This window comes from Phalacrocorax carbo, chromosome 5 (genome assembly GCF_963921805.1).
Source record: "Phalacrocorax carbo chromosome 5, bPhaCar2.1, whole genome shotgun sequence".
NCBI lineage: Eukaryota > Metazoa > Chordata > Aves > Suliformes > Phalacrocoracidae > Phalacrocorax > Phalacrocorax carbo.
Window position 1 is genome coordinate 2,933,720 of NC_087517.1, and position 18,084 is coordinate 2,951,803.

The 18,084-nt window shown below is 42.1% G+C and overlaps 2 protein-coding genes across 7 annotated transcripts in view; one reads left to right on the forward strand and one right to left on the reverse strand.

The window, feature by feature from the left end:
* ORC4 (origin recognition complex subunit 4) overlaps nucleotides 1–18,084 on the forward strand; it is a 445,415-nt gene that overhangs the window by 57,136 nt on the left and 370,195 nt on the right. The window lies entirely within an intron of this gene.
* The window catches only part of LYPD6B (LY6/PLAUR domain containing 6B), a 57,682-nt gene that overhangs the window by 16,790 nt on the left and 22,808 nt on the right, over nucleotides 1–18,084 (reverse strand). The window contains exons 2-4 of one of the 6 annotated variants that reach the window (XM_064450954.1): nucleotides 15,168–15,354; nucleotides 12,808–12,910; nucleotides 2,615–2,682 (exon numbers count right to left, since the gene is read on the reverse strand). The exons of 1 other annotated variant lie outside the window; for it this stretch is intronic. The gene's annotated coding sequence lies outside the window, so the exon portion shown is untranslated. Of the gene's footprint in view, nucleotides 1–2,614; nucleotides 2,683–6,881; nucleotides 6,900–12,807; nucleotides 12,911–15,167; nucleotides 15,355–18,084 lie in introns of those variants that run through there. 4 more of the 6 variants (XM_064450956.1, XM_064450955.1, XM_064450959.1 and 1 more) reach the window with 4 other exon arrangements.

Below are 18,084 nucleotides of genomic sequence, written 5' to 3' on the forward strand. Positions count from 1 at the left end.
GGACAGACATATAGCATTTTATAACATTGTTTAAATAATATTTTTTCACTAAAGTGTCACTATCTTTTTCTTAAAAAAAAGCTTGAACCGAAGCAGTGCAGGAGACAGGGAGCCAACCATTTCCAGCACCAGCTGTTTGTGCTGGAACAGCATCAAGGTAGTCCCTTCACTTCTTGCAGCTTTAGCTCCCACCTCCCTCCCTGGAAGTTGCTGCAGTAATCAAATAACAACACTGATCATCTTACAAATCTTAACTATTTGGAATGGTCCCATCCTCAACTTAATAGTATATTGAATATTGGAAGGAAACGGGTAAAAGTCTATTGCACAAAAAAATCCAATCTCGACACCCATTTTATTACCACCAAAGGGACAGGGGTACCTCTTCTCACCTCTTCACGCTGCAAAAGATACTGTCACTGTGGGTGTGAGTCATGGTCTTTGTTCTAAAGAAAGCAACCAAGCATCTTAGTTTTGTCTAGAACAAACGCTCCCTTCCCCAATACACACTTTTTCTCAGCTGTTTGGGGTTTTTTTCCCCCTTATGTCTTTAGTGTGATGCTATCAAGGCAGTGAAATTTTCTCACTTGCTGGAGGATGGTACCTAGGAGTTTTATAATTAAAGTCACAGAACTGCTTCTATTCGGTACATCCTAGCTCTTCTGATACTCTCCAAGGACAGCAAGGCTACTTACCCTTTGGATACGTCCTAGTCGATAGAATAATAAATCAAAACATGGAAAGTGATTTATAATCTGAACTAAAAGATAGTTTTCATTCAATTAAAAGAGCAATAGAAAGCGACAAAGTGCACGCTCTACCTCTGCGGTTACCTGCCCAAAAGACAATGACACATTCTTAAATAAACTGGTAGCGGGTAACAAGCAACACTAAGAATGCCTCTCGGTGGGGAGATTTATTTACTACACGTATTGCCTGCAATGTGCGGGATTTAATTAGACAAATTCAAGTTGGCAAATTTTGTGTTTCCTTCATTTCCTGTTCACAAATCAGGAGTAACGCTAAACAAAAGCACCACAAGTACGAAAAAAAAAATCTCACTTCACTGAAAACAAGAGATCCCTGGCAGGTAAGGCAACCTTGAGTAAAAAACATAAAAGTAAGTATTGTATTTTAGAAGTGAATGCCAATTTCTGCATCTGAAATATCATCAGTTGTTTTGCAGCAAATCTCTTCAAAGGTTTGTGAACTGCTGTGATTGGACTAAGCTCAAACCCAAGAGCCAAATGCTCTGCCTTTTTTTTTTTCAGATTTCAGATCCTCCCATATATTTCCACACAGCCTGATAACTCTCCCTTTCAGAGAGCAGCAGACACCCAATGCTGCATCTGTTTGCAGCAAACTAACTTTGACTATTGGTGAAGTTTACCAGCTAGAATACTGTGCTGCTTTTGGCTGGGATGGAGTTAATTTTCTCCACAGTAGCTGGTACGGGGCTGTGTTTTGGATTTGTGCTGGAAACAGCACTGATAACCCGGGATGTTTCAGTTCCTGCTGAGCAGGGCTTGCGCTGAGCCAAGGCCTTTTCTGCCCCTCACCCCACCCCATCAGCAAGGGGCTGGGGGGCACAAGGGGTTGGGAGGGGACATGGCCAGGACAGTGACCCCAACTGACCCCAGGGATGTCCCACACCGTACGAGATCGTGCTCAGCACATAGATCTGGGGGAAGAACAAGGAAGGGGGGGGGAAGGCGGAGATGACACACATTCAGAGTGACAGGGTGATGGTGTTTGTCTCCCCAAGTCACTGTTAGGCGTGATGGAGCCCTGCTGCCCTGGGGATGGCTGAGCACCCGCCTGCCCGTGGGAAGGAGGGAAGGAATTCCTTGGTTTGCTTTGCTTGTGTGCGCGGTTCCTGCGTTACCCATTAAACTGTCTTTACCTCAACCCAAGAGTTTTCTCACTTGTACTCTTCTGATTCTCTCCCTCATCCCATCGCGGGGGAGTGAGCAAGTGGCTGCGTGGGGCTGAGTTGCCAGCTGGGGTTAAACCATGACAAACACATAGAAAATACTATGTGCAAACCATGCAATATCTGCACACTGCATTTCAAAGCAGGTGCACAACTCAACATGAAGGGTGAATAAATAGTTTATTGTAGCAGTTTCTCTTTATTGTGCTTTTCATACTCCATAGGCCAGTTCCAAGAACTATCGGATGCCATTTGAGTAAGCTATCCATATAAATGAACACAGATGAAAACTTGCCTTACTACTGTTCCCCTCTAAACAGAAAGCAATTCACTGGGGGAAAGAAGAAATCTTATTCCTTTTGTGTACGGGAGCTCACTTTCTAACTCTTTGCAATCAAAGGCACCACGTGCTTTTGCAAAGGGTTACTCAGAGCCTTGCAGAAATCCTTTGTGTAACCTTGGGTGTATTTTAGGCAGATAGGTCATTATCAAATCAGCTCCAGGATAAACTGGAAAGAGACACAAGGAAGAAAAAAATCACCTGTACGGAAAAAAACCCTCAAAACAAAAACCCCCAAACACTAGTAATGGCAAAAACCCCCAAAGACTAGCAAACACTAATAAGAAAATAAACACTAATAAGAAAAACACTGAAGTCTCCTAACAAAAACTACCACATACCTTTATTATTAGTAGTAGTCTCTTCAGGTCGCCATTCTTTCAGCAGGCTATACAGATTTCCCTCAGAGCTTGCAAACATCACATGAAAAGGGCAAAAAGGAAAAGTATGAGGAAACACAGATGTTAGGTCGTTTCATTTTGGAGGATTTGTAGGATTTCAGTTGATTTCCTTATTGTCTCTTTGGACTGACAATACATAAGTATTTCAACACGTCTTTCAATACTCTCCCTGAGAGCAGGAGATTTTTCTTTTCATTTTCTCGTGTTAAATAATACATTTTTAAAAGTTTTTTCTGTTAGGCTTCTTTTCCGTAAAGAAGGAAATGTTGTTTGTTTGGGAGATGGCTCTGAACTGTGTTACGAAGCGGGAGTTACAAAGCTCTCTTTTCTCCAAACCTGCCCAGCAACGAGTTGTTTCAGGCAAGAATACGTGAACATCTCAGCTTACAGGGATAATTTCTGCTGTAGATATTCACCCCTCTTCCTGACAGCCTGCAATTCAGGGACTTCCTGGGGTAGAAACGGTATACATATCTTGGTATTTAACTGCCTGTCCGTGGTCCTTGGATAATTGAACTGTCCATGGGTTATTACCATCAGTTTTTGAACCCACCGAGAGTTTTGGTAATCACAACACCCTCTGGCAATAAATTGCGAAGTACCAACATGTACCTTTTGAAAAAGTGCTTCCTTCTCTTTGTTTCAAACCAGCTGCCTGTTTCATTTTATGGCATCTCATCCTTGCACTGTGACAAACCATGAATGACCGACCGTTCTCGACTTCCCTTCCACACACTTGCCGTGATTTAATTGTTGTCTGCCACATCCCTGATTCAGTTGCCTCTTTTTCTAAGCTGAAATTTTTAAACCTTTTTCATAGAAGTTGAAGATCTTTGTTGATCTTTACTGTCCTCTACACATTTTTTGTTTCATGGTATATATTCTAAAATCAAGTGAAAAGCAACCACTAAACAAAGCATGGGTACATGTTACAGGGTGGGGGGAAGAGATACCCATTATCCATAGGTTAGAAATATACCTTTTTAGAGGTTAAATGACTTCCAGAAATTGCCAGTTGAGAATAAGTCCTACTTGCACATCAAGCAATTCCTCAAAACACATTCTGTGAACATCAACAGACGAGTAGTTTCAGAGGGTAACCTGTAGTTTATTACTTTCATTCTAACACTTCTAGTGTGATGCATGGATCATGCAGAAGTTGACACAAACAGAAAATTAATTATCTACCTCAATGATTTACAATTGTGTATAAACAAAATAAGAACATAAATGAAACATTTTCAAACTCAGATCTTCAATTCCAAGTGTCAGTCTGGAGCAAAATTTTAAGTCTGAGCTACAGTACTAGATCCCCCAGACATGGAAAGATTAAAAAACCCTGTCCTTTCAGACTTGTATTGGGTTTGCATGGCAAGGTTTTGGTAGTAGGGGGGCTAAAGGGGTGGCTTCTGTGAGAAGCTGCCGGCAGTCACCAGAGCCAATGTCCACCAGAGCCAATGCCAGATGGGGCCGAGATGGACCCACCTAAGGCAGAGCCCATCTGTGATGGTGGTAGCACCTCTGGGATAACACATTTAGGAAGGGAAAAAAAACCCTGCACATCTGCGGTTGGAGAGAGGAGTGAGAATACGTGAAAGGAACAACCCTGCAGACACCAAGGTCAGTGAAAAGGAGGGGGAGGAGGTGCTCCAGGTGCCAGAGCAGTGATTTGCCTGCAGCCCATGGTGAAGACCATGGTGAGAGGCAGACTGTCCCCTTGCAGCCCCTAGAGGTCCATGGTGGGGCAGGTGGATGCCCAAAGGAGGCTGTGATCCCATGGGAAGCCCATGATGGAGCAGGCTCCTGGCAAGACCTGTGAACCCCTGGAGAGAGGGGCCCATGCTGGATCAGTCTGTTCCTGAAGGACTGAACCCCAAGGAAGGGACCCATGCTGGAGCAGCTCATGAATAATTGCAGCCTGTGGGAAGGACCCACGTTGGAGAAGTTCATGGAGGACTGTCTCCTGTGGGAGGGACCCCATGCTGGAGCAGGGGAGGAGTGTGAGGAGTCCTCCCCCTGAGGAGGAAGGAGCAGCAGAGACAGCGTGTGATAAACTGACCCCAAACCCCATTCCCTGTCCCCCTGCACCACTCGGGGTGAGGAGGGAGAGAAATCAGGAGTGAAGTTGAGCCTGGGAAGAAGGGAGGGGTAGGGGAAGGTATTTTAAGACTTGGTTTTATTTCTCATTACCTTACTCTGATTTGGTTGTTAATAAATTAAGTTAATTTCCCCAAGTCGAGTCTGTTTTGCCCGTGACAGTAAATGATGAGTGATCCCTCCCTGTCCTTATCTCAGCCCATGAACCTTTCATTATATTTTCTCTCCCCTGCCCAGCTGAGGAGGGGGTGATGGAGCAGCTTTGGTGGGCACCCGGCATCCAGCCAGGGTCAGCCCGCCTCTGCACTGAGAACTAGAGGTTAGCAAAAAGTCTTCACTGTGTGGTGACAGGAGGAGGGAAAACAGGGAAAAGAAACACAGGATGGGCTGCATCAATAAAACTTACAAGGCAATTAAATAAAAATATGGACAGAAGGGCCAGGACAAGTTATTTGGCGGACAATGTAGAAAGTGAGCTGAATCAGAGCTTCAAGTGTAAGCTGAAGGATTCTGCAGAACTAAATTACCCAGCAGGTGAAAAGCTATCCATTCCACAATACCAGGCAAATATATAGGAAGCAATAAACTTTACTGCAGAAAAAAAAAAAGAAATTCAACACTCTTTTGAAATAAGACAACTTCCTTGCTGCAATTCTGTGCTTATCTGCCATGAATGGGCTTCAGTGATTGAAACCCAGCAGCAGGGAAAAGAAAAAAAGAGACATCGTTCCCGAACAGTTCTCAGCTGATGCTTTAATCATTTCATTACTAGTATAATAGGATGCAGCACCAGCAAAACCTTCTCAGTGTTTTCAAGAAGTATCTTTATACATTACCAGAGAAACACTGCAATATTTACCAAGAAGTGGACGCAGCAGCAGAAGGGAACCCAGCTTAGAACAAAAGGGAAATGTCTCTAACGACCATCATTGCCTGATGAACAGACAATTGAGCAATCATTGCCTGATTGCTCAATCATAATGTGCATCTGGTCCCTACCTCTGTCTCTGATGGAATAGAATTTCATCTTTTAAAATAGTTATACTGATACCTGCAGCTATACATGCTACTTAAGTATCAAAAGGTAACTGAATATACAACACTAGATGGCATTTGCCTGTACTACCGGTATAAATCCGTAACTTAGCTATGTCATCTTAATAAATATTAAATAGACCATTTGACCATAGCAACTGATTAGAGTCTATAAATTAAAGAAACAAGGAGCGTACCAACTTGGATAATTATTATGTTATCTATCTACTTATGATAGTGCCCACACATATTCCTTCAGCCAATAAATATTTACCTTAAGTATGCTTAAGTCTAGCCTTCTTTGTTAAAGTTCTGAGGGTTTGATTCCCCAAGAGTTTTTAAGGTGACAGAGCAGCACCAACACGCAGCTAGAAATGTTGTCAGCCTGCCGGCGCACGCAGTTGTCCAGCAGGGTTCCAGTGCTGCCCTAGTCTGCAGCAGAATAATACATATTATACTGAGAGAATATAGAGACCTATTTCCTCTGCCACAGAATTCCTGCAAGCCAGGAAGAACAAGAAGTTGCACCCAGCTTTGGTGATAACTCTAGCCAGATTTCTCCAGCGCTGTGGTTTGGGTTTTTTCCCAAATCTCCTTCCACCAACAGATCAAGAAGATAAAGTATGATACGGGTTTTAATGCAAAACAAGATTAAAGGTTAAATACAACAACAACAAAAAATCTTTCAGAAAATATTTAAATGACAAATGACCCTCAAATCCTCCCAGTTGCAGGGAGGACGGCAGATCTGGGCAGATCTGCTGATATACAAAAGGATGCAAGAAGAGGCTTCAACTCAGATGCCTAAGAGCACTATGCTAATTTGCAATTATTATCTATATGTCACTTCCTGCACTTGCCACACCAGTGTGAATTACCTCTTTGATGTTGCACAGCTTTAAGTCTAGCCGTGCATCACCCCACTCGCTTCATCCTGTAATTCCACCACAAGAAATGAGTGTGTCTGTGCCTGACCTTTAATTTGAACTATTCATTATGGCCTTGAAGAGTGGATTGCAGGTCTGAAATACAGTCGGATTATTTCAAGGACATAGTTACCTTGCAACAGACCTACCCATGCGCACGTATGCAGATCTCAACCCACAGGCCTGAGGACAGAACTAAGCGAGTTTCCTCCACTAGGCAGGTCTCTGACTTCTATCGATATCATCTATCTGCTGCTCTTCTCATCACACATACAAGGAAGTGGCAATACATTCACATTGCCCATTGACACATTTCTACCTGGTCTAATGCAGAAGAAAAAAAGCAATTCACAAAATTCAAACACAAAATTAACTCACAGCAAGCAAAGCACCAGCTCCACATCCATCCTTCAGTTCTCCCTATCAAAGGTGGAGCGAAAACCTACAGGATGAAGGGTATTCAGGGTCTTTTGCTCATCTATCAGATCTAGAACACAGCCCTTAAAAGAAGAATCCAGTTTAAGTACTCATTACCCTATTTGAAACAACTCAAAACACAGGCAGCCAATTGCATCACAACAACAAATAACTACCATAAAAGCATGGTGGGAGTATTTTTAGGTAAAAAAGAAACTCATTAGCCAAGAAGAGAATATAAAATATTCTAATTTTCTACAGAGGATAAAGTGTGAGTCTGGGACAAAAAAACATAAGGCATACTTTGCCTTTTGCTGCAATCTAAGTATTTTTTGATTCCTGCAAAACAATTTTGCATTGAACAGAGGGAAGTGATGCTGTAACAGAGGGCAGAATTCCTCCAGCTCTTATCTGACACTGTGTAAACACTATAAAGTGCCGTGGAAAGATAAAGTTCTCCATCTGCTGATGGTTGCTACTGTTAGTCAAAATGGGGTCAAAAGTTAACTCAACCAGTTTATGCATAAGGTTTTTATAGTTTAAGCCCTTAGGAATGAAGCCACATTACCATCCTTTTGGAGAAAAAAAAAAAATTTACTTTGTGCGTAAGAGACTCCACCAGCCAAAGGCAAGAGATAAGGCATGTAAAGGGCCAGTTAAGCTGAACCAAGAACAGCTTACTCAAAGCAACCTGAATAATCAATAACTAGAGACAAGAAAATTAATTAACTGTTGTACAATCCTCTCCAGAATCGATTGCAAAGACAAAATATTGTGAGGAATTATCATTAGCTTTAAAATCTATTCAGAATAAGATCTAAGTACCCTCAAAAAATCAATTAACTGAGCTTTTAGTAGCATACCAAGCAAGGAAAAATGACCGTATTATTACCAGCCCAAGACTCGGAAGATGTGGGCCCAGTTTCCCGCTCCCCTACAAACATCCATCACCTAAGGCAAGTCACTAGCCTTTTCATTTTTCCATCATAAAAAAAAATAACTGCATAATTTAAACATACTTAATCTCACAAGAATGCATGAGGCTGGGAGGTATTTGTTGACAGCCATAAATGCTGTATTCTTATAGATACAAATTCAATTTTACACTTAATAACCTTGAAGGAAGCAAGTTTGTTGAAACCCCCAGTCAAACCTTAAAACAACATCAGACTATTTCAAAATCTAGTATACAATTTAGTGTAGTTACTTCTATTCCTTAAAGAACAGAAATAGCTAGGCTTTAATCAACCAGTGCTGACACACATTGAATAAAAGGAAAAAGAATTACTTTATCCACAGTTTAACTACAGAAGAACTAAGTACCAAAGGGGCTTCCTACAGAATAGAGGCAAAAGCATCCAGTTGACGATCACAGGGACCTATATTTATGAACTAATATGCACTTCAGTCCAGGTAGGGCTGGGATTTACAGCTAGTCGGAGATCAGCACCGGTATATAACTGGGCCAAAGCCAGTATCAATCTCTTTCCCCATTCTCATGGCTGCTCTGAATAAATAATTTGAAAAAATAAGAGGGATCTCCACTAGCTTGCCTCAGCTGTAACACTCCAAGGGCATTCGACAGCCTTAACACAAGAGAAAGCCGAAATGCTTACTGTCCACTTTCATGCACATTTGAACAATATATCCGTATTCACACATACACACCTCAGGAATACAGTTCATCCTAGCAATTTTTGGTTCCACCTTCCAGTTTGGGAACTACGTGAGTTTGTTTCTCTGCCTTATCCTGGTGATGCAGAGAAGAGCAGGGATGCAGCAGATCTGCTGGTGTGATCATCTCACGATGACTATTCAATAACATTCTATAACCTGCCAGAAATCTCTGACACGGGAAGGACTCCAGAAATAGGAGAACTATGTCAGACACGCCAGACAGCTAGTCTCTCTTCAAAGGCTTGAAAGTGTGGGGTGGGGAAAACAGGGGTGGAGTGAAAAAAATAATCCTAACTTAATTATAAATACAGCTTAAGAATCCCATCCACGTGAAAGTTCTCCTGCTTTGGATCATGAATACCTCCAGGGCTCAGAAAGCTGCCTTGAACAGAAAGCACTTGGAATGATTCCCTTGTGAGTAGCTCTTAAGTGGTAATACATGTGAGGAGGACAGGGAATGCTCCTCAGTAAGTGCTCCTTCAACACACTGGTGGAATCATTTGTTGCTTTGCTCCAGGTTGGACGGCTGCAGTCCATACCTACATACGGCCTCCAAGGCTGGCAGCCTCGGTGAAGGAAAAGGTGTGGGTGATCCATAAAGCATTTTGTGGCTGTGCTCTCCCAACAGCCAAAAGCTTTCCTCCCTTTCTTACTTGACTCTGACGTCAAGCTGCCTGTGCTTTTTGGTGTCATTCACCTCTTTCCTGTATTATTCTTGGTCTCCCTCACAGTCATGCGTTACTTGTTTCAGGTTCAAGCGTTTTAACTGCTCCTGTAATGAATGGGTGAGAGGAAGGAGCAGCAGTCAGGGATGGAAGAGAAAGAAGACATGAGATGACACACCAGAGACTATAAATCATGGCAGTCTGAGAAACTTCTTCCAAATGGAACAGTGCCGTGAATACTCTGAGAGCTCACTCCATTTGCTAAACAGCTCTCTTCGACTTCCCTGCAAATACAGGAGCCTTTCTGTGTTACCTATTTCCTTTGACTATCTTTGTGTAAGCTGCAAAGAAATCCATTTTCGTAATTCCCTACGTCAACTACTTTAAAATGCGTCCCTCAGGTTCAAATGTAACCACTGCCATGTCAGCAGAAAGAGAAAATACTAATAAATCTAACATTTAACAAATAGCAAGCAAAGATCACTATAGTGCTCTGTACCATGTAAGGAAAAAGCTAAAGGTGCTTTACAAAGCTGTATTTACTAAAAAGCAAATGTAACTACTCCTTGAAATCTTAACTGCTACTTCAACATTGAGAATTGTTATAAATTACATTAATACAGCACAAAGCCTACCACTAACTGCGATATAAATGTAAATGAACCCAAAGGAAAGCTTTGTAAGAAATTTTCTCTTCAGTTGAGAGCAACTGCTACTTGAGTGAAGACACGGTAACCTTCTAGGCAGCGTTGTTTGGAGATTCCGAATCACAATTAGAAAGTGTGACAACTGGCATTCTCTGTAACTCATAAATTGGACAGGAAAAATATCAGAAGCCTTGCAAACTATTTACTCTGCTTCTTCATCTTCCTTTCAACACTTGTCACTATAGAGGCACGCTACCAACATCAACTAACACATCTACTTAGGTGATAAGGGGTAGCAAAAATGTCTGAAATAACTCCATGCCACCTACAAAGGCTGTAGGAGCTCATTATACTATCAAAATATTATACAAGACATAGAAATAGCATTCTCACTTTATTGAGACTAGATGGTTCTAATTCCTCTAACAACCCCCAGTTTCAACAGCTAGAAATTTCTGCTGAGCAGCTGCTGTTGAATACCAGATGTTGTGAGGGTTTCTTAGAAATTTCTTTGAAGAAACATATCCTGCATACCTTCCATTCTAAGCGTCACCCTAAACTTAATCTTGGCTATAAAGTAGAAAAACTGCTATGCCTCATCAGTCTCTGCTTATTCAGGCTTGACAGACAATATAAAAATCAGCATCCAAATGCTTTTGGTTCATAATCCCTTCACTTACAAATGTATGACTGTTGGCAGAGTCTTCTACTTTAAGTGTGGTGTTTTGCTTGTAAAAATGCTGAACAGAAGTTTCAAGGCTCTAGCTATCACGATAACTGTCACAGCTGCTAAGAAACTAACACTCCGTGCTGTGTATCTTCTACAACTGTGACATTTTCTCCCATTATGTTGCTGACAGGGTTCTTTTTTTCTGTCTCTAGTACAAAAATATCTTAGCTGTCCTCTACTTCTAAATAACCAGCCTGCAAATATATTCACACTTTTTTCCTTTTAAATCCGTGTATCTTAATAAATACCAAATGGTTCTAGTTTTGCATAATTTAACAAAACAAAATATAAACCCAGAAGAAAAGAGAAAGGAAAAAAACCTTCAAAATCTCTTATTCTCTGTTCTTAACACCATTTCTACAGTGCAGGGGACAAAAAATAGATCTTTCTCATAGGAAATGGAAGAACCAGTTGCACACAGATTCCTAAAGATTAACATAATGAATTTTTGCCTAAAAAGTGCCTGGATTGAGAATTATTTAGCAGTACCCACACTTGCAGAATTTAAGTAATAATACAGCCACTTCAGCACCCTGAAGCGCCTCGTGCTGAGGTCAGACGCGTGCCAGGGCCAGGACGGCAGCTGGGAGGCCGAGGAGGGACGTGGGGAAAGGCAGCCAGGCGTTGGAAGATGACTGCAGCCAGCAGCAAGGCGATCCCACCTCCTCAGCCTGCAGGTTAGACATCCAGCAGCATCACTTCTTAACCCAGCTCAAGCAGCAGCCACCTGCCAGACCCCAACTGCTCATTCCCACCTCCGACTTGCCCTGCAGAAGGTGCGTGTGGCCACACCATGAACCAAACCGAGGAACTGCTCCAGGTTAAAATAAACCCAGAAAAGATTGCTTTCCAGCCACATCCCTTTTCCTGGCTCAGTTCACTTCGCAGCTGTATAAATGCCTAAGCAAACACAGCACAGGAACGAGCAGGAACAGACAACATGGGTACTGTTTTATGCTGTCAAGAAAGCTACCTATGAACTTCACCCCCCAAGCAGTCTGCCTTAAAATAAACTATATTGTTTCACTGTTGCTCTGAGCTGGTTCCTGGGTAGCTGGTTTGCATTCCTCGCGTGCTTTGGTAATAGATCAATAAATACTCAGCAGGTATGCCCGTATTTAGACACCTAGGCGATACAAATACTAGACACAGATGAAGGCAAATTGCACTGTGCAAAAGCCTACGGGGTTACGGCTGCAGATTTATGGAAGGCTGCATGGCTAGGCCCAAACAAACAGTTTTGTGAGGCACAGGCTTGTGATTTTGACCTGATTATACCGTAGACGTTGTTGTTGAGCATGGTTATTGTCATTAGTCCATATGCAAGGAAGTACACAGGCTATTTAGCCAAATGGAAAAGCAAAAACAAGGAAAGGGCCCAGCGGAGAAATGAGACTGACAGTTTAATAACAATTCAGTAACTAAAAGATTTGGAAAAGCAACCGATGTGAAAACTCACAAAACCCTGAGAGAAACAGCGGGGATTCAGAAGGTAACTCAGGAAGAACAAGGACCAGCCCATTGCAAGCACTAAGCGGTTAAGGGAGGGTGACATTCACAACCTGCCTAACCAAACACCATCAGGTTGCTGAACCATGCACAGCAACTATTTTAGTGTTTAACCTAGTACCACGCTGCTTTAATCTATTGCTTGTAGGATTAGTCAGAAGACAAAGAGTTGTACACTCACAACTTGTACGTGTGATCATGCAGTCTAGTCTTCATGCACAAATACGCCCAAATAAACGCTATCCAAAGGTTTTCTGGCTGCACACCTAAACCCATGTGAGTGCTGGGCTATCGGCTCCCTTCCATGTAGAGAAGCCCTAATGTAATAAATGAATATATAAATAATCAAACATGAGCTAAGTAGCTGACTGAACAACATACAGGAACCGAAGGAGCCGTGTGCCCCCCTCGGCCTTGGCTTTGCACCCACCTTACCCCACATTCAGCACACCAAGGGACCTTCTTGGCAGACGAGCTTTCTGCCACATTAAGTGTGCTGAAATGGCTTGGCCCAGGTCCAGAGGGCTGCAGACCTGAAGACAAAAAGATGGGAACACACGGCATAAAAACGGAGGAAAGACGACTGCACCACAGAGGTCAATAGTTAAATCAGGCTTAGGCTGCCACGGAATTGCAGCAAGACTTACTGCATAATTCCCAGCTGCTGGATGGGCCATAAATTTGTATTACATCTGCAGTAAAGAAGCAAAAATATATTTCCTGGTCTAAATTACTAATTTGAAGACTAGATAATCATCTCCAGTGTTGTTTGCCTCCTTTGTTCTGCCATATTAATATCTGCCAACATCTAAATAGTCCGCTTTGTTCCTTCCTATTTTGTTTACTCAGCTACTGAACCCAGGGAACAAGTCTTCTCACTATTTTTATAGAGAGAGGATATCTGGAGTTATCTTTTTTTTTTAAACAGGACTTGCCTATGAAGGCCATTCAAAAAAGAAATCAAATACTCATAGAAGAGCATAATGACTGTTCAAAGCAGTTAATGAAATTTGAATTGGCTCTGTGTGGACATGTGCACTGAAGATTACATGGACAGAGTAAGTAGGCACATGCTCCAAGTCTGCTTCTCTCTCTCTCTGTAAGGGGAAATATCACTCAAGATGTTCCCTCTTGCACCACAAACTATGCTGAAGTGGTCTTAATTTGACTGAAGAGGCACTTGCTGACTCATGCTCCAATGCCTGTTACGAACTCCGTCACCCTGAGTACTCTTGATTACTCTTGCACCATTTGGGAAAAAAAAAAAAAAAGGAGAATTTACACATAAATTACAAAAAACATTATAATTAGATCACCTTATTGCAGCTGAAGATTATGTCTCCTAATTAGCATAGCCAAGTTGCTGTACTTTGCCCTCTTTGCGCTTCTATCTCCGACAAAACAGTGTGTACCCACCGGAGGGAAAATTGGAAAGTTTTCTTTAAAGGTCCAGAGGCCACTTTTGTTGTCTGGATTTTGAAAGGAGCACTTTTTTCTTTTTTTTTTTTTTTTTTTTGGTATTTATAAAATCTTACCAGAATATCTCATTTGGTTTGTTTTTTTGTAATCCTTTAATGATATATTGTTTTCTCTCACAGAATCCCAGAGTGGCGGGGGTTGGAAGGGCCCCCTGGAGCTCACCCCATCCCACCCCTGCTGGAGCAGGCACCCCCAGAGCAGGGGCACAGGGCCGCGTCCAGGCGGGGGGTGAGTGTCTCCAGGGAAGGGACCCCACAGCCTCTCTGGGCAGCCTGTGCCCCTGCTCTGGCACCCGCACAGGGAAGGGGTTTGTCCTCATGTTCAGGTGGAACTCCATTTTAGAACTACAATGAAAGCTGAACAGAAAATGGTAAGAACTAAACGCCATGAAATCATGGAAGAGAGAAGCCGGGGGGGGGGGGGGAAATATATTTTATTTTTGCTGTTTGAAATATGCAGAGCATTAAAGGGGTTTAAAATAATTTAATTCATGATCCTTGAAATTAACATCAAGATTCCCCACTGACCTCTATAGGGCCAGAATTTAACTTCAGAAAAAGAAATTCTAGAGAACAGAATATGTCTACCTAAATGCATGTACAGAAGGCAAGATTAAGTCATTCTGATCACTCCTTTTCTTATTCTTACATTTAAAACAATATTTTAAGTTTAACTTTTTCCATGTGACTCAACGAAGACTGTGGAAGAAGTATTCCTACAATAGCGGAGAAAAGGTGTAATTCACCATCAAAAGGCCACTTAAAGTAGACAGGTAATTTCAAGCACAGATAAAATTATGAACAGGATTTTCACAATTAGCTTAAAGAATTTCAAATATCCAAGAATGTAACAAGCCTAGTATATTGCAAAAAATCTGAAGCTGGAAACAAGCAAACAACAAAACTGAAACTGTTTTCCATGGACCAGATCAGCATCTGGGCACAGAAATACAGTTGAGGTTCCTTTTTGAGGATGCCAGCACTTTTCCATAAATATGGAGTCCAAAGAAAGTGGAAGAAACAACAGAAATATTCTTAGGCACAATTTTAAACTAAATGGCGATGAATCTGCCTTGATATAAGGGAGATGATAAAAGTCATCAACATCTTGTAGGACTAGGAAGGAAACAAAGGCTGAAGAAGCCAAAGCGGTGAGTGACTGGAAGCACAGCTGGAGAGAACGAGTCAGAACAAAAGACAAGACAGTCTGTACTGAAAACGATGCATTTACATATGGCTGAACCATAGCAGAACCTCTTACATTTGATTATCCAAATGCAAAAATTAGTCTTTTCACTTCTGGCCCTCTTACCACAGCAGCTGCTCTTCAGCTCTCTTGTACGTGCGCAGCTGTTGGGACAGAACAAATACACGGTCTGCTGGTGGACATGAAGAGTTTTCCATCGGTTCAGATCCGTCCTGGGGACACAGGTGTAACCACCGTGCCATCCAAACAGCTCATCCAAGTGACGGAGGGGGACAGAGCAGTACTGATGAAGCTATGGTAGGATTCAGGAAAGCACATGCTGATCAAAAAGATAGTTACCAGTGAAATATGCAGCAAGTGTATTTGAACTTAAATTATCCCTTGGAGCCTGGCTCTCAACCCACTGACCTTCCCTAACTTCATCCCATCCCAGTACTGTTTTATTAATAGGGATTGAAGACAGGTGGTGTGACCAATGAAGCTTTTTATCATTACAGATTAATTTTCTTTACTCAGTGGTCATTAATCACAATTTCCCTGAAAGGAAGTAGTAGTTCAAATATTCTTCTAAATGGACTTTTTTGTCCAAGCAAAGTTTGCTTGGCTGCATTGGGTTTTTTGTCCAACAAAGTTTGCTTGGTTGCATTGTATCTTCTGTAATCCCCTCCTATCTCCTTTTAATAAATAACTCTTGTAGAGTTTTACAGCAAAATACAGCACCTTCTTGGACTTCTAACATGACGCTTCTTGTAGGATACTGTTAATTAATAACTTTTAAGATGGGCTTTTAAAACCTGTTAAGAAATCGGAACTTGATAGCCCCTTCTGCTGTGTTTTATCATTGAGAAAACAGAAATGTTACGCTTAAAACGCACGCCGAATGTATGAAGTATGTTCTACTGCACAAGTGAGGCCAAGGGCAAAGAAGGGATGCCTACTTCGCTTGGAGTCTTAGAAATCCCTTGCAATAGCATCAGTGAGAGTAATATTTTAAGGCTGATGAAATATCGAATTTCTAAAATTCTGGGGAGTCAGGCAGTAGCGTTAGAAATTGCCGTTTGAAAGAGTATCACAACCAAACGCTGATACCATAACCTAAGGAGCACTTAATGCCAGTGTTCGTACTGAAAAAAAGATGGAGGCTGTTCCCAAGCTTCAGCAGACTGTTTTCAGCTGATTTCTTGTTTTTTCTGTTGGCCTGGCTGGGGGTAGCCCAGATGAGCTCCCTGCTCAGGCTCTGCATGCAGCCTCCCGCACAGCCGCGCCAGCACCATGCAGCAACAGCGCTGCCCGTTCAACAGCAGCGCCAGCTCCACGCACTTGCCAAGCTGCCACCGTGGCTGGGGACTTCAGCCAGGAGACGAGAGCTGAAACAGGCCACGGAGTCAGGAAAAGCCCAAAGGATTTCTCGGCCAGCATCTGCTGCCCTCGGAGCACCTTGCAGCAGAAAGCCCTACTGCCGCCCAGGATTGCCCCGTTGTACGAGCAGTTGCAGAAGCATCCGTACGGCCGCCTCTCCCTTCTGCAGATGGGCTGCCAGAAAGCGAACGCGCAGGGAGCCTGCGGGTGCACGGCTGGCAGCGGGAGGTGGGGGCAAAGGGGAAAACAAGGAATCAGAGAGCAGGAAAATTGCACAGGCTCTTGTGGAAGCAACGAGCCTTCAGTTCACCACATCAGTTATCACAAAAGGGCACAGACTGCACATCTTCACGTGTCATTTTGGTTGTGTTTGGGGATTTATTTTTTTTTTTACTAAATCGGTTTCCTTACCAAGGTTTTATGGAGCTGGCACACTGATGCAGAGAAAGCACACCGGTATTTCAAGAGGCAACATATCCCTGAACCATACCACACCTGAGAAATGCAATACTAACAGTGACAAACCAATATGTGCCACATACAAATACTTAAAATGCCCATGGCTGAAAAATCCCATTTAACAAGTGCCCTCCAACATACCAGATGAAATGATTAAGAAGAGTTAAAACAGCATAAACTTTTCTCATTTAAAATGACTACTACAAAATGAAAGTCAATAATTGTTCGCAGTTTCTTTTCAGCACTGAAGCATCATCTCTAAAAGAAGGGGGCTCATTACACAGCATCTGATAAGTTCTTGGCAGAGTTTAATGATAAACAATGGGACTCTGTCTCGAAGTCCGCTAAGAATCAATGTCCTGCTAAACTCCTGACTGCCAAGGAGACACAAACCAATGCATTTGCAATTTTCCCAGCAAGCTAAAGAAAGCAGGGTGGCTAATTTCATGGACGAAAGCCAAGTAGAATTACTGTATATTCAACACCTGTAGGTCAGCACACTTTGCACTTAAAACACATCAAGCATAAGGACACTCTTTTCCCAGTAACACAAACCCCATTTAACTTGAAGCACGTTTTTAAATTGGTCATTACTTTAAAAATGTGCAGCTTTTTTTTTTTTTATTTAGAAACAAGGAGAATATAATGAGAATTCAAGAACAATTGTTTCTTTTGTGCAATGAAAGAGACCACATACTTGTTTTATGCAAAGTCAAACAGGATATCTAATGCTCACTTAAGGCAAACAATTCCCTCAGCTTGGAGAAAAACCCTACACATTAAAATAAACAACTTCTCAATTTCTCTATGACCAGTAAAATGAATACAAAGACAGTAAACAAGCACATGGTTTACATCCACTCCTGACACTTCAAGGGAGTAGAAACTCCAGATTAAAGAATCTGAAATGTCTTTGCAGGACAACTAATCCCCGGGGAAAGACTGCTTTGTTTTTGTAATCTGGAACCACATGTTGAAGTAGACAACTGAGGGAGGAAGAAAGAAAAAAAAAAAAGGCCTTCTTCCCAAAGCAGCACTGCACTCAAGTGACTTAGCAAAAGAATAAATGTTTGCTTGGGTTTTTTAAGTGATGAAGCACAAACTACGTAAACCATGTTGAGATTAACAGAAACCTAAAAGAAAACATCACCAGATGCAAGGATTGTACTGGTTTTGGCTGGGATAGTGAACTTCTTTCCATAGA